The 10,000-nt window shown below is 72.9% G+C and overlaps 1 pseudogene; it reads right to left on the reverse strand.

Annotated features, from left to right (window-relative positions):
- Positions 1-3,161: 3,161 nt before the first annotated feature.
- LOC131571763 (collagen alpha-2(VIII) chain-like) lies at positions 3,162-6,172 on the reverse strand (annotated as a pseudogene).
- Between the last annotated feature and the right edge of the window lie 3,828 nt (positions 6,173-10,000).

Consider the following 10,000-nt stretch of genomic DNA (forward strand, 5'->3'; position numbering starts at 1 on the left):
GGAGCCTATGTCCGGCCGGGACATCAGGTCTACCCCGAGCCCTGGGCCGCCGTAGCCAGTGTCCGGCCGGGTACACCAGGTCTACCCCGGGCGCCGGGACACCAGGTCTACCCCGGGCGCCGGGACACCAGGTCTACCCCGGGCCCCGGGCTGCCGGAGCCTAAGTCCAGCCGAGACATCAGGTCTACCCCGGGCGCTGGGACACCAGGTCTACCCCGGGCGCTGGGACACCAGGTCTACCCCGGGCCCCGGGACACCAGGTCGACCCCGGGGCCTTGGACACCAGGTCTACCCGGGCGCTGGGACACCAGGTCTACCCCGGGCGCTGGGACACCAGGTCTACCGCGGGGCCTTGGACACCAGGTCTACCCCGGGCGCTGGGACACCAGGTCTACCCTGGGCCCCGGGACACCAGGTCTACCCCGGGCCCTGGGACACCAGGTCTACCCCGGGGCCTTGGACACCAGGTCTAGCCCGGGCCCTAGGGCACCAGGTCTAGCCCGGGCCCCGGGACACCAGGTCTACCCCGGGCGCTGGGACACCAGGTCTACCCCGGGCCTTGGACACCAGGTCTACCCGGGCGCTGGGACACCAGGTCTACCCCGGGGCCTTGGACACCAGGTCTACCCCCGGGCGCTGGGACACCAGGTCTACCCCGGGCCCCGGGACACCAGGTCTACCCCGGGCCCTGGGACACCAGGTCTACCCCGAGCGCCGGGACACCAGGTCTACCCCGGGGCCTGGGACACAGGTCTACCCCGGGCCCCGGGACACCAGGTCTACCCCGGGCCCCGGGACACCAGGTCTACCCCGGGCCCCGGGACACCAGGTCTACCCCGGGGCCTTGGACACCAGGTCTACCCCGGGCGCTGGGACACCAGGTCTACCCCGAGCCCTGGGACACCAGGTCTACCCCGGGCGCCGGGACACCAGGTCTACCCCGATCCCTGGGCCGCCGTAGCCCAAGTCCGGATGGGTACACCAGGTCTACCCCTTGGCCTTGGCCTTGGACACCAGCTCTACCCTGGGCCCGGGGCTGCCGGAGCCTAAGTCCAGCCGGGACACCAGGTCTACCCCGAGCCCTGGGACACCAGGTCTACCCCGAGCCCTGGGACACAAGGTCTACCCCGAGCCCTGGGACACCAGGTCTACCCCGGGCGCTGGGACACCAGGTCTACCCCGGGCCCCGGGCTACCGGAGCCTAAGTCCAGCCGGGACATCAGGTCTACCCCGAGCCCCGGACACCAGGTCTACCCCGAGCCCTGGGACACCAGGTCTACCCCGGGGCCTTGGACACCAGGTCTACCCCGAGCCCTGGGACACCAGGTCTACCCCGGGCGCTGGGACACCAGGTCTACCCCGGGGCCTTGGACACCAGGTCTACCCCGAGCCCTGGGACACCAGGTCTACCCCGGGCGCTGGGACACCAGGTCTACCCGGGGCCTTGGACACCAGGTCTACCCCGGGCGCTGGGACACCAGGTCTACCCGGGCGCTGGACACCAGGTCTACCCCGGGCCCTGGGACACCAGGTCTAGCCCGGGCGCTGGGACACCAGGTCTACCCCGGGCGCTGGGACACCAGGTCTACCCCGGGCGCTGGGACACCAGGTCTACCCCGGGGCCTTGGACACCAGGTCTACCCCGGGCGCCGGGACACCAGGTCTACCCCGGGCGCCGGGACACCAGGTTACCCCGGGACCCCCGGCTGCCGGAGCCTAAGTCCGGCCGGGACACCAGGTCTACCCCGATCCCTGGGCCGCCGTAGCCCAAGTCCGGCCGGGTACACCAGGTCTACCCCGAGCCCTGGGACACCAGGTCTACCCCGAGCCCTGGGACACCAGGTCTACCCCGGGCCCCGGGCTGCCGGAGCCTAAGTCCAGCCGGACATCAGGTCTACCCCGAGCCCCGGGACACCAGGTCTACCCCGAGCCCTGGGACACCAGGTCTACCCCGGGCCCTGGGACACCAGGTCTACCCCGGGCCCCGGACACCAGGTCTACCCCGAGCCCTGGGACACCAGGTCTACCCCGGACCCCCGGCTGCCGGAGCCCAAGTCCGGCCGGGTACACCAGGTCTACCCCTCGGCCTTGGCCTTGGACACCAGCTCTACCTCGGGCCCCGGGCTGCCGGAGCCTATGTCCGGCCGGGACATCAGGTCTACCCCGAGCCCTGGGCCGCCGTAGCCAGTGTCCGGCCGGTACACCAGGTCTACCCCGGGCGCCGGGACACCAGGTCTACCCGGCGCCGGGACACCAGGTCTACCCCCGGGACCCCGGCTGCCGGAGCCTAAGTCCGGCCGGGACACCAGGTCTACCCCGATCCCTGGGCCGCCGTAGCCCAAGTCCGGCCGGGTACACCAGGTCTAACCCCGAGCCCTGGGACACCAGGTCTACCCGAGCCCTGGGACACCAGGTCTACCCCGGGCCCCGGGCTGCCGGAGCCTAAGTCCAGCCGGGACATCAGGTCTACCCCGAGCCCCGGGACACCAGGTCTACCCCGAGCCCTGGGACACCAGGTCTACCCCGGGCGCTGGGACACCAGGTCTACCCCGGGCCTTGGACACCAGGTCTACCCCGGGCGCCGGGACACCAGGTCTACCCCGGCGCCGGACACCAGGTCTACCCCGGGACCCCCGGCTGCCGGAGCCTAAGTCCGGCCGGGACACCAGGTCTACCCCGATCCCTGGGCCGCCGTAGCCCAAGTCCGGCCGGGTACACCAGGTCTACCCCGAGCCCTGGGACACCAGGTCTACCCCGAGCCCTGGGACACCAGGTCTACCCCGGGCCCCGGGCTGCCGGAGCCTAAGTCCAGCCGGGACATCAGGTCTACCCCGAGCCCCGGGACACCAGGTCTACCCCGAGCCCTGGGACACCAGGTCTACCCCGGGCGCTGGGACACCAGGTCTACCCCGGGCCCCGGGACACCAGGTCTACCCCGAGCCCTGGACACCAGGTCTACCCCGGGACCCCCGGCTGCCGGAGCCCAAGTCCGGCCGGGTACACCAGGTCTACCCCTCGGCCTTGGCCTTGGACACCAGCTCTACCTCGGGCCCCGGCTGCCGGAGCCTATGTCCGGCCGGGACATCAGGTCTACCCCGAGCCCTGGGCCGCCGTAGCCAGTGTCCGGCCGGGTACACCAGGTCTACCCCGGGCGCCGGGACACCAGGTCTACCCCGGGCGCCGGGACACCAGGTCTACCCCGGGACCCCCGGCTGCCGGAGCCTAAGTCCGGCCGGGACACCAGGTCTACCCCGATCCCTGGGCCGCCGTAGCCCAAGTCCGGCCCCAGGTCTACCCCGAGCCCTGGGACACCAGGTCTACCCCGAGCCCTGGGACACCAGGTCTACCCCGGGCCCCGGGCTGCCGGAGCCTAAGTCCAGCCGGGACATCAGGTCTACCCCGAGCCCCGGGACACCAGGTCTACCCCGAGCCCTGGGACACCAGGTCTACCCGGGCGCTGGGACACCAGGTCTACCCCGGGCCCCGGGACACCAGGTCTACCCCGAGCCTGGGACACCAGGTCTACCCCGGGACCCCCGGCTGCCGGAGCCCAAGTCCGGCCGGGTACACCAGGTCTACCCCTCGGCCTTGGCCTTGGACACCAGCTCTACCTCGGGCCCCGGGCTGCCGGAGCCTATGTCCGGCCGGGACATCAGGTCTACCCCGAGCCCTGGGCCGCCGTAGCCAGTGTCCGGCCGGGTACACCAGGTCTACCCCAGGCGGCTAGGCAAAACCCGGGGCGAGGGGCGCAGCGGGAAGACCCGCTCGGCCCCTCGCCAGGGCGAAGAGACCCGCCGTACCCGGCCCTCGCCCGCGCCGACGGGAGGGCCGGGCCGGGCCGGGGCCGGGCCGGGCCGGGCCGCGCCGCGCCGCGCCGCGCCCGCGCCCGACGACTCGCCGCGGGGGGACCCCCTTCCCCACCGCGGCCCACCGGCCCCTGCCCGGCGCCCGGGACACCAGGTCTACCCCGGGCGCTGGGACACCAGGTCTACCCCGGGGCCTTGGGACACCAGGTCTACCCCGGGCGCTGGGACACCAGGTCTACCCCGGGCGCTGGGACACCAGGTCTACCCCGGGCCCTGGGACACCAGGTCTAGCCCGGGCGCTGGGACACCAGGTCTACCCCGGGCGCTGGGACACCAGGTCTACCCCGGGCGCTGGGACACCAGGTCCTACCCCGGGGCCTTGGACACCAGGTCTACCCCGGGCGCCGGGACACCAGGTCTACCCCGGGCGCCGGGACACCAGGTCTACCCCGGGACCCCCGGCTGCCGGAGCCTAAGTCCGGCCGGGACACCAGGTCTACCCCGATCCCTGGGCCGCCGTAGCCCAAGTCCGGCCGGGTACACCAGGTCTACCCCGAGCCCTGGGACACCAGGTCTACCCCGAGCCCTGGGACACCAGGTCTACCCCGGGGCCCCGGGCTGCCGGAGCCTAAGTCCAGCCGGGACATCAGGTCTACCCCGAGCCCCGGGACACCAGGTCTACCCCGAGCCCTGGGACACCAGGTCTACCCCGGGCGCTGGGACACCAGGTCTACCCCGGGCCCCGGGACACCAGGTCTACCCCGGGCCCTGGGACACCAGGTCTACCCCGAGCGCCGGGACACCAGGTCTACCCCGGGGCCTGGGACACCAGGTCTACCCCGGGCCCCGGGACACCAGGTCTACCCCGGGCCCCGGGACACCAGGTCTACCCCGGGCCCCGGGACACCAGGTCTACCCCGGGGCCTTGGACACCAGGTCTACCCCGGGCGCTGGGACACCAGGTCTACCCCGAGCCCTGGGACACCAGGTCTACCCCGGGCGCCGGGACACCAGGTCTACCCCGATCCCTGGGCCGGCCGTAGCCCAAGTCCGGATGGGTACACCAGGTCTACCCCTTGGCCTTGGCCTTGGACACCAGCTCTACCCTGGGCCCGGGGCTGCCGGAGCCTAAGTCCAGCCGGGACACCAGGTCTACCCCGAGCCCTGGGACACCAGGTCTACCCCGAGCCCTGGGACACAAGGTCTACCCCGAGCCCTGGGACACCAGGTCTACCCCGGGCGCTGGGACACCAGGTCTACCCCGGGCCCCGGGCTACCGGAGCCTAAGTCCAGCCGGGACATCAGGTCTACCCCGAGCCCCGGGACACCAGGTCTACCCCGAGCCCTGGGACACCAGGTCTACCCCGGGGCCTTGGACACCAGGTCTACCCCGAGCCCTGGGACACCAGGTCTACCCCGGGCGCTGGGACACCAGGTCTACCCCGGGGCCTTGGACACCAGGTCTACCCCGAGCCCTGGGACACCAGGTCTACCCCGGGCGCTGGGACACCAGGTCTACCCCGGGGCCTTGGACACCAGGTCTACCCCGGGCGCTGGGACACCAGGTCTACCCCGGGCGCTGGGACACCAGGTCTACCCCGGGCCCTGGGACACCAGGTCTAGCCCGGGCGCTGGGACACCAGGTCTACCCCGGGCGCTGGGACACCAGGTCTACCCCGGGCGCTGGGACACCAGGTCTACCCCGGGGCCTTGGACACCAGGTCTACCCCGGGCGCCGGGACACCAGGTCTACCCCGGGCGCCGGGACACCAGGTTACCCCGGGACCCCCGGCTGCCGGAGCCTAAGTCCGGCCGGGACACCAGGTCTACCCCGATCCCTGGGCCGCCGTAGCCCAAGTCCGGCCGGGTACACCAGGTCTACCCCGAGCCCTGGGACACCAGGTCTACCCCGAGCCCTGGGACACCAGGTCTACCCCGGGCCCCGGGCTGCCGGAGCCTAAGTCCAGCCGGGACATCAGGTCTACCCCGAGCCCCGGGACACCAGGTCTACCCCGAGCCCTGGGACACCAGGTCTACCCCGGGCCCTGGGACACCAGGTCTACCCCGGGCCCCGGGACACCAGGTCTACCCCGAGCCCTGGGACACCAGGTCTACCCCGGGACCCCCGGCTGCCGGAGCCCAAGTCCGGCCGGGTACACCAGGTCTACCCCTCGGCCTTGGCCTTGGACACCAGCTCTACCTCGGGCCCCGGGCTGCCGGAGCCTATGTCCGGCCGGGACATCAGGTCTACCCCGAGCCCTGGGCCGCCGTAGCCAGTGTCCGGCCGGGTACACCAGGTCTACCCCGGGCGCCGGGACACCAGGTCTACCCCGGGCGCCGGGACACCAGGTCTACCCCGGGACCCCCGGCTGCCGGAGCCTAAGTCCGGCCGGGACACCAGGTCTACCCCGATCCCTGGGCCGCCGTAGCCCAAGTCCGGCCGGGTACACCAGGTCTACCCCCGAGCCCTGGGACACCAGGTCTACCCCGAGCCCTGGGACACCAGGTCTACCCCGGGCCCCGGGCTGCCGGAGCCTAAGTCCAGCCGGGACATCAGGTCTACCCCGAGCCCCGGGACACCAGGTCTACCCCGAGCCCTGGGACACCAGGTCTACCCCGGGCGCTGGGACACCAGGTCTACCCCGGGGCCTTGGACACCAGGTCTACCCCGGGCGCCGGGACACCAGGTCTACCCCGGGCGCCGGGACACCAGGTCTACCCCGGGACCCCCCGGCTGCCGGAGCCTAAGTCCGGCCGGGACACCAGGTCTACCCCGATCCCTGGGCCGCCGTAGCCCAAGTCCGGCCGGGTACACCAGGTCTACCCCGAGCCCTGGGACACCAGGTCTACCCCGAGCCCTGGGACACCAGGTCTACCCCGGGCCCCGGGCTGCCGGAGCCTAAGTCCAGCCGGGACATCAGGTCTACCCCGAGCCCCGGGACACCAGGTCTACCCCGAGCCCTGGGACACCAGGTCTACCCCGGGCGCTGGGACACCAGGTCTACCCCGGGCCCCGGGACACCAGGTCTACCCCGAGCCCTGGGACACCAGGTCTACCCCGGGACCCCCGGCTGCCGGAGCCCAAGTCCGGCCGGGTACACCAGGTCTACCCCTCGGCCTTGGCCTTGGACACCAGCTCTACCTCGGGCCCCGGGCTGCCGGAGCCTATGTCCGGCCGGGACATCAGGTCTACCCCGAGCCCTGGGCCGCCGTAGCCAGTGTCCGGCCGGGTACACCAGGTCTACCCCGGGCGCCGGGACACCAGGTCTACCCCGGGCGCCGGGACACCAGGTCTACCCCGGGACCCCCGGCTGCCGGAGCCTAAGTCCGGCCGGGACACCAGGTCTACCCCGATCCCTGGGCCGCCGTAGCCCAAGTCCGGCCGGGTACACCAGGTCTACCCCGAGCCCTGGGACACCAGGTCTACCCCGAGCCCTGGGACACCAGGTCTACCCCGGGCCCCGGGCTGCCGGAGCCTAAGTCCAGCCGGGACATCAGGTCTACCCCGAGCCCCGGGACACCAGGTCTACCCCGAGCCCTGGGACACCAGGTCTACCCCGGGCGCTGGGACACCAGGTCTACCCCGGGCCCCGGGACACCAGGTCTACCCCGAGCCCTGGGACACCAGGTCTACCCCGGGACCCCCGGCTGCCGGAGCCCAAGTCCGGCCGGGTACACCAGGTCTACCCCTCGGCCTTGGCCTTGGACACCAGCTCTACCTCGGGCCCCGGGCTGCCGGAGCCTATGTCCGGCCGGGACATCAGGTCTACCCCGAGCCCTGGGCCGCCGTAGCCAGTGTCCGGCCGGGTACACCAGGTCTACCCCAGGCGGCTAGGCAAACCCCGGGCGAGGGGCGCAGCGGGAAGACCCGCTCGGCCCCTCGCCAGGGCGAAGAGACCCGCCGTACCCGGCCCTCGCCCGCGCCGACGGGAGGGCCGGGCCGGGCCGGGCCGGGCCGGGCCGGGCCGCGCCGCGCCGCGCCGCGCCGCGCCCGACGACTCGCCGCGGGGGGACCCCCTTCCCCACCGCGGCCCACCGGCCCCTGCCCGGCGCCCGGGACACCAGGTCTACCCCGGGCGCTGGGACACCAGGTCTACCCCGGGGCCTTGGACACCAGGTCTACCCCGGGCGCTGGGACACCAGGTCTACCCCGGGCGCTGGGACACCAGGTCTACCCCGGGCCCTGGGACACCAGGTCTAGCCCGGGCGCTGGGACACCAGGTCTACCCCGGGCGCTGGGACACCAGGTCTACCCCGGGCGCTGGGACACCAGGTCTACCCCGGGGCCTTGGACACCAGGTCTACCCCGGGCGCCGGGACACCAGGTCTACCCCGGGCGCCGGGACACCAGGTCTACCCCGGGACCCCCGGCTGCCGGAGCCTAAGTCCGGCCGGGACACCAGGTCTACCCCGATCCCTGGGCCGCCGTAGCCCAAGTCCGGCCGGGTACACCAGGTCTACCCCGAGCCCTGGGACACCAGGTCTACCCCGAGCCCTGGGACACCAGGTCTACCCCGGGCCCCGGGCTGCCGGAGCCTAAGTCCAGCCGGGACATCAGGTCTACCCCGAGCCCCGGGACACCAGGTCTACCCCGAGCCCTGGGACACCAGGTCTACCCCGGGCGCTGGGACACCAGGTCTACCCCGGGCCCCGGGACACCAGGTCTACCCCGAGCCCTGGGACACCAGGTCTACCCCGGGACCCCCGGCTGCCGGAGCCCAAGTCCGGCCGGGTACACCAGGTCTACCCCTCGGCCTTGGCCTTGGACACCAGCTCTACCTCGGGCCCCGGGCTGCCGGAGCCTATGTCCGGCCGGGACATCAGGTCTACCCCGAGCCCTGGGCCGCCGTAGCCAGTGTCCGGCCGGGTACACCAGGTCTACCCCGGGCGCCGGGACACCAGGTCTACCCCGGGCGCCGGGACACCAGGTCTACCCCGGGACCCCCGGCTGCCGGAGCCTAAGTCCGGCCGGGACACCAGGTCTACCCCGATCCCTGGGCCGCCGTAGCCCAAGTCCGGCCGGGTACACCAGGTCTACCCCGAGCCCTGGGACACCAGGTCTACCCCGAGCCCTGGGACACCAGGTCTACCCCGGGCCCCGGGCTGCCGGAGCCTAAGTCCAGCCGGGACATCAGGTCTACCCCGAGCCCCGGGACACCAGGTCTACCCCGAGCCCTGGGACACCAGGTCTACCCCGGGCGCTGGGACACCAGGTCTACCCCGGGCCCCGGGACACCAGGTCTACCCCGAGCCCTGGGACACCAGGTCTACCCCGGGACCCCCGGCTGCCGGAGCCCAAGTCCGGCCGGGTACACCAGGTCTACCCCTCGGCCTTGGCCTTGGACACCAGCTCTACCTCGGGCCCCGGGCTGCCGGAGCCTATGTCCGGCCGGGACATCAGGTCTACCCCGAGCCCTGGGCCGCCGTAGCCAGTGTCCGGCCGGGTACACCAGGTCTACCCCGGGCGCCGGGACACCAGGTCTACCCCGGGCGCCGGGACACCAGGTCTACCCCAGGACCCCCGGCTGCCGGAGCCTAAGTCCGGCCGGGACACCAGGTCTACCCCGATCCCTGGGCCGCCGTAGCCCAAGTCCGGCCGGGTACACCAGGTCTACCCCGAGCCCTGGGACACCAGGTCTACCCCGAGCCCTGGGACACCAGGTCTACCCCGGGCCCCGGGCTGCCGGAGCCTAAGTCCAGCCGGGACATCAGGTCTACCCCGAGCCCCGGGACACCAGGTCTACCCCGAGCCCTGGGACACCAGGTCTACCCCGGGCGCTGGGACACCAGGTCTACCCCGGGCCCCGGGACACCAGGTCTACCCCGAGCCCTGGGACACCAGGTCTACCCCGGGACCCCCCGGCTGCCGGAGCCCAAGTCCGGCCGGGTACACCAGGTCTACCCCTCGGCCTTGGCCTTGGACACCAGCTCTACCTCGGGCCCCGGGCTGCCGGAGCCTATGTCCGGCCGGGACATCAGGTCTACCCCGAGCCCTGGGCCGCCGTAGCCAGTGTCCGGCCGGGTACACCAGGTCTACCCCGGGCGCCGGGACACCAGGTCTACCCCGGGCGCCGGGACACCAGGTCTACCCCGGGCCCCGGGCTGCCGGAGCCTAAGTCCAGCCGAGACATCAGGTCTACCCCGGGCGCTGGGACACCAGGTCTACCCCGGGCGCTGGGACACCAGGTCTACCC

This window comes from Ammospiza caudacuta, unplaced genomic scaffold (genome assembly GCF_027887145.1).
Source record: "Ammospiza caudacuta isolate bAmmCau1 unplaced genomic scaffold, bAmmCau1.pri scaffold_191, whole genome shotgun sequence".
NCBI lineage: Eukaryota > Metazoa > Chordata > Aves > Passeriformes > Passerellidae > Ammospiza > Ammospiza caudacuta.